This window comes from Canis lupus, chromosome 31, assembly GCF_003254725.2.
Source record: "Canis lupus dingo isolate Sandy chromosome 31, ASM325472v2, whole genome shotgun sequence".
Taxonomy (NCBI): domain Eukaryota; kingdom Metazoa; phylum Chordata; class Mammalia; order Carnivora; family Canidae; genus Canis; species Canis lupus.
In genome coordinates, this window is record NC_064273.1 from 38,395,303 (window position 1) to 38,401,428 (window position 6,126).

The 6,126-nt window shown below is 60.7% G+C and overlaps 1 long non-coding RNA gene across 1 annotated transcript; it reads left to right on the forward strand.

Annotated features, from left to right (window-relative positions):
• The first annotated feature begins 20 nt into the window (after positions 1-20).
• On the forward strand, positions 21-903 carry LOC112669225 (uncharacterized). Its single transcript, XR_003142132.3, has 2 exons — positions 21-576; positions 693-903. It is a non-coding gene; the product is annotated as an uncharacterized LOC112669225 (long non-coding RNA).
• The last annotated feature ends 5,223 nt before the right edge of the window (positions 904-6,126 follow it).

The following is a 6,126-nucleotide window of genomic DNA, read 5'->3' on the forward strand; positions in this document are numbered from 1 at the left end:
CCCTGGGGGGGCGGGGCGGGGGCGCCCTCCCGGGGCTTCGGGGGGCCCCCACGGCCCCGCTGGCGCGACCCCACTGCCCCACGCCCGCCCCGGCGGGAAGGGAAGGACCCGGGGAACGCAGTGGGTCTGCGGCCTGACCCGTGACCGTGACCGACAGCCCGGTTGCCTGCTCGGGTTTCGTGCGGGGATCGGGGATCGGGGATGGGGATCAGGGATCGGGGATGGGGATCGGGCGGATGGGCTGTGACACCCCGCCCCTCCCCTCCCTCGAGGGCCCCACAACCTTTAAAGTTTCTGTTGCCCTTACCCCGCCGGTGTGCCAGGACTGTTGTCTCCGTTGGTCCCCGTGCGGGGGCTCCAGGCAGCACGACCCCATCTCTGCCCCGCCCCTCACCCCGGGGGTAGATAACTGCCCCAGGCCTCAGGGCCAGAGGAAGGAAGGGGACATGAGGGCCAGGGGCCCAACTCCAGCAGCTCCTGCCTTTGGAAACGAATAAACACCTGCTGGGTTGACAAGCGTGGCCCCAGAAACCAACCTGTTTTCACTTGACAACACACACTCGCGGCAACAATTTGGTGAGCCGGAGGGCGTTGGGCAACTGTAAACATGAGCCAGGATGCAGTGGACGCTGTGACATTGGAAACAGTGCCATCGGCCATGCATGGCTTTTTTTTTTTTTTTGTAAGAGCAGACACCGTGGGCAGAGGGGAAGAGAGACCCACAGCCCCCGCTGAGCACGGAGCCCCACACTGGGCTGGATCCCAGGACCCTGGGACCGCGACCTGAGCCGAGGGCAGACGCTTCATCAGTTGAGCCCCCCGAGCGCCCCAGCAATGGCATTTTAAAACAACCTGAGTTCTGCAACAATCCGACAACACAGAAATTCCAAAAATACTCAGTAACTAGAGTGTGTCCTGTTTTAAGGGTGGGGAGGTAGGGGCATCATTCAGTTGTCCAACAGCTTCACGTTCCCAGGAGACGCTCGAGTGTCCTGAGAAGCACACGTGCAATGATCATTCAGGGAAGCAGGACGCGTCCTCTCGGCAGTCTGCAGTTAAAGCGTATGGTTTTTCTAAGAAAGATAGTTAAGGACTTAGACTGACACGGTGACAACGGCATGCAATGAGGGGAAGTAGGGCTGTCCCCAAACACCAGGCTGGCCGTCGGCTGGAAGCCAGAGCCCCCTGGTTCTGCAGCTCCCGGGGGCCCCTTACCCGAGTCTGCACCAGTCACCACCAGGCTTTTCTACCAGGCTTGTTTTTATTTGTGGTCCGCGGTGCCATCGTATTTTGTCCGCCACCCGGAGTACATTCCTCTTCGTAGGTTCAGGCGTTGCTTCCAGAAAGGCCACACGGAAAAGGAGCAAAGCTGCTCCCGGGCGGGTAGCACCAGTCTGATTGCTGCCACCGGGAGAGCTCATCTGCAGCTCAGCTGAGGTCTGGGAATGCTTGAGGGCCTGGATCTTGGACAGCCTCGGAGGGATCTGTAGGAGCCCCCAGAGGAGCCAGGGGGAACCAGAGGGCCTCAGTGGGGGAGGGAGGGAGAGAGGGAGGGGGGACAGAGGCCAAGGTTGGGTCAAGGGCTGCTACGGACCCTGCCCGGATGTGTGGGATGGCTCCGTGGGAGCTGCAAGGGGCTGTTAGCTGCATGGGTTCGGAGCTGGTCCTGGTCCCTGCCCTGAGGGGCCTCTGAGGCCCAGGGATTTGCTCTGGCCTGAGACGCGAGATGGGGGAGTCCTCAGGAACGGCCGGGAGGGGCTCTAGTGGCCCCTGCTCCCCTACTTTGACAAGACAGAAAACGTTTTCAGGGTCACACAGCCAGTGAGATGCAGGGCCAGACTTGGAGCCAGGGCTTCACCAGAGTCTCAGCCCCCCTCCATCCCACGGGGACGTGGTGGGAAGGTTTCTTGAGAATCACTTAAAAATTAGTGGGACTGTGTCACAAAAACAGGAAATGGACCTGGACTGACTCTGGTTCATATTTGTTTCTTTCCGGGGGAGGGGGAGAGAACCAAGCTGGCTCCAGGCTCAGCGCAGAGCCCAACGTGGGGCTCAATCTCACCATCAAGAGTCAGATGCTGGGATCCCTGGGTGGCGCCGCGGTTTAGCGCCTGCCTTTGGCCCAGGGCGCGATCCTGGAGACCCAGGATCGAATCCCACGTCGGGCTCCCGGTGCATGGAGCCTGCTTCTCCCTCTGCCTATGTCTCTGCCCCTCTCTCTCTCTCTCTGTGTGACTATCATAAATAAATAAAAATTTAAAAAATTAAAAAAAAAAAAAAGAGTCAGATGCTTGGGAACCTGGGGGGCTCAGCGGTGGAGTGTCTACCTTCAGCTCAGGGGTTGAACCCCGGGTCCTGGGATCGAGTCCCACATCGGGCTCCCTGCATGGAGCCTGCTTCTCCCTCTGCCTGTGTCTCTGCCTTTCTCTCTCTCTCTCTCTCTCTCTCTCTCTCTCTGTGTGTCTCTCATGAGTAAATAAATAAAATGTCTTAAAAAAAATCCCTTTTCCACTGAAGACGTCCCAAAAATTCTTTCTTGGCCGTCGGCTCCGGACCTCACTCACCAACATTCCAGGCGGGATATACGATATAATAAGCCATAGATGCTTGGTCTTCCTGATTCTGGCTCAAAGCTCCTAAAACCCTTGGACTTTACTGAGTCCAAGTAAGAGTGATCCAGGTATCCTTTGTTATTTACAGCAGCCCCCCTTCGAGTGCCTCTGAGTTTCTGTTCGAGGGGTGACGTTTGGAAAGCACCTCGGCTTGGGTGCTGGTGGCCGGGGAAACCAACCCTGTGAGAGCAGAGAGGAGCTGGAGGTCGCGTCAATCACCAGTGAGTTCATCAGTCTGTGTGATGGGGCGTCCCAGAAAGCCCAAAGCGACAGGTTCAGGGAGTTCCTGGGGGGTGGGGAGACATAGAGGTGTGGGTGATGTGGGGCACAGAGGGCCAGGAAATGCAGGGAAAGTAAAATGTCCTTGTAACCTGCCTCCCTCCCCCGTCCTGGTTGACCAGCACTTGAGGTGAGCCGGGTCCAGGTTCCTCCCGGGGGCTCCCAACTGTCCAAATGCCTCAATGCCTCACCGGAGGGGAAGACACCCCGAGCCAGGCCTCGGGCTGTCCTGAGTCTTGAGCATATGAAAGTCCTTCTGGGAACTTCCCTTTGTCTTTACTTCCCCCAAGGGCCTCAGGCATAAATCGCTCCTCCCAATCCCAGGGACCCAGGCTTCCTGCCCACAGGGTCTGTCCCTGTGCTTTATTGAAACCACCGTTTGCACCAAAGACATCTCAAGAATCCTTTCTTGGCCGTCAGCCCAGGTCCCAAGACTCCAAACGGCCCCTGGGGGCGAGCGGGCCCCTGGCACGAAGCTCTGCACCCCTTCCCCAACCTCGCCCTCCTCATCTCTGTTCCTTCGGATCCTTTGTAATCATCGGGCAGCTGCCAGGTGGCTGCTCTCCCGAGTCCCCGGGCCGCTCCCGCGCGTCAGCTGAATCTCGGATCAGCAGCTCGTTATCAGAAGCACAGGCGACAGCCTGGCATGGCAACTGGCATCTGAAGGAGGAGCCGCCGTGGGACCGAGCCCCTAAGCTGTGGGACCTGCAGCCACCTCCAGATTGGGTTGAATTTGCGGGACGCACGGTCGCGTCCTCAGAGAACCGAGGCAACCGCTTGGTGGCCGGCCACCCGCCTTGGCCCAGGCGGCTCGCATTCCCGGGACAGAGGACCTTCCTTGTTAAGGCCGGGACACAAACCGGCGGAATTGGTGTTTACAGAAAAATGAAGAAACCTGTAGGATCGCCATAAGAGAGAAAAGAGTTTTCTCTGAGCCCAAGCTCGCTCTTGACGGGACACAGGGAAGGAAGGGCTCTGGAGCGTGGACAGTGTTCACGGGGCCACGTGCTCCTTACATCCTGTGAAAGGACTGAGGTGACAGCCGCGCGGATGGCTGGAGTCACAGTCGTGCGGTGAAGGAATGTGGGAGCAGGAGCACGCGATCCCCTCGGCTGGGGGCCCGGAGCAGGGGCCCCAGGGGGGCGGGCCGCAGTCAGGCTCCGGTCCCGCGAGGGTGGCGGACAGTCACGCCGACTTGGAAATCTGAACGGGCTCCCCTCGTGTACGAGCCTTTACAGAGGTTTGCTCGCGTCGCCGGTCGCTGGGCCTGGCTGTGGACGCACGCCCAGGTCACCGTGACACCCCCCGGCCCCCCTTTAGAGAGCGCGGCGGCCCCGGCTGGAGGCTCGAGGCGGAGCGGGGACAGGGCTGAGCGGGGACAGGGCCTTGGGGGAGAACCCCAGCCCTGTGCACGAGAAGGAAACAGTTACCCGCCCCCCCAAGCGTGTGTAGACGGCCGTGTAGGGAAGGGGCCCTGGGGCAGGAGAGCCCGTCGGTGGAAAGATGCCAGCCTTCCCTGGGACGTGACCGGGTGTCTGCAGGGCCTTGGGGTCCAGAGTGGGGACCTGGGGCTCACAGGCCACGTGCGAGACGGGCTCACCTCACACGGGGGCGTTCCTGGGGGGGTCACAGCTGACAGGGCAGCGTCACCAACATTGGTGCGGCAGGAGTTGTGGGGTGACCTGCGGCCCTGCGGTGTCTGGAAGCTATTCCAGTTTGCTCAGTTGGGGTCAACATCCTGGGTGGAGAAAATACAGCCTGGGGCTCCCGGGGGTCCGTCGGTGACGCGTCTGCCTTCTGCTCAGGTGGTGATCTCCGGGTCCTGGGATCGAGTCCCGCATCCAGCTCCCTGCTCAGCGGGGCGTCTCCCTCTCCCCCTGCCCCTCCCCTGCTCACGTGCGCCCCATCTCTCTCTCTGTCTCTCTCTCAAATTGATAAAATCATCAACAAAGGCTGCCTCGGGTAGGATGAGGTCACAGGGAGGCCTCTGGGCACAAACGGGCAGGGGAGGCCGATGCCCACGCCCCGGGGCGGGCCAGGCACTTCCTCCCGCAGAAGGAACAGCCAGCGGCGAGGACTCGGAGCAGCAGCGGCCGGTCCTCGGGTTTCTGTCTGGAACCTTTGCTCTACGTCCTGCGTCACACACTTCCCGAGCCCGGCACATGCTTGTAGTCGGGTCCCGGCTGCGTGGGGACTTCTGCGTGTCTGCTCCGCCTGGCTCCGCCGGGACCGGCTGCGGCACCGCCCCGTCAGTGCTTTTGGAATGAGCAGCTGGGTTGCTTCGTTTGTTTAAATATTTTGTTTATTTATTTTGGGGGGGGGGGTAGCGTGCCCGCAGGAGGGGAGGAGAGGGAGGGAGAAAGAATGTGAAGCAGACTCTGATGAGCGTGGAGCCCGACCTGGGGCTGGATCCCACAACCCCGAGGTCATGACCTGAGCCGAAGCCCAGAGTTGGATGCTTAACCCGCGGAGCCAGCCAGGCGGCCCGCTGAGTTAAGCTGGGATCTTAATAAAGAATTTTATACGTAGAAAACTTTTTTTTTTAAAGGAAATAGCAGGGCAGCCCGGGTGGTTCAGTGGTTTAGTGCCACCTGCAGCCCAGGGTGTGACCCCGGGGTCCCGGGATCGAGTCCCATGTCAGGCTCCCTGCAGGGAGCCTGCTTCTCCCTCTGCCTGTGTCTCTGCCTCTCTCTGTGTGTCTTTCATGAATAAATAAAATCTAAAAAAAAAAAAAAAAAAAAAGGAAATAGCATCTGCGTACACATCATCTGAAAGCACGTTTCTGTAGTGACTGCAGATCCACACGTCGGCTGCCCTGCGTCTTCGCCCCCCCTGCACCCGCCCTGCCGCTCCTGGACCCGGAGATCCGGAGCTGAGAGGCGGCCCGAGCACTGGTGAGGCTGCACAGGACAGGAACGTGGCCCTGCCCCGGGGGACCGCGGGCCCTCCACAGCCTGCTGGGCTCCCCGCGGCCCTGGCCCACACCAAGCCCACGGCCCCGGGCCCGCTGCGGGCACTCATGTGTCCTGGTCGTCACCGCCGGACACCGACGTGGACCGGAACGCCGAGGGTGGGCTGTCACCCAGCTCACCGGCGACAAACTAACTTTAGAATCCTGATGCCCGTCCCCGCGCTCCGCAGACGGCCCCTTCAGGGACGCTGCCTCGCGTGACTTCTGAAAGCTGCTTAGGACGTGGGGCAGGGACGGGGGCAGGGAGCGCCGTGGACGTCGGGC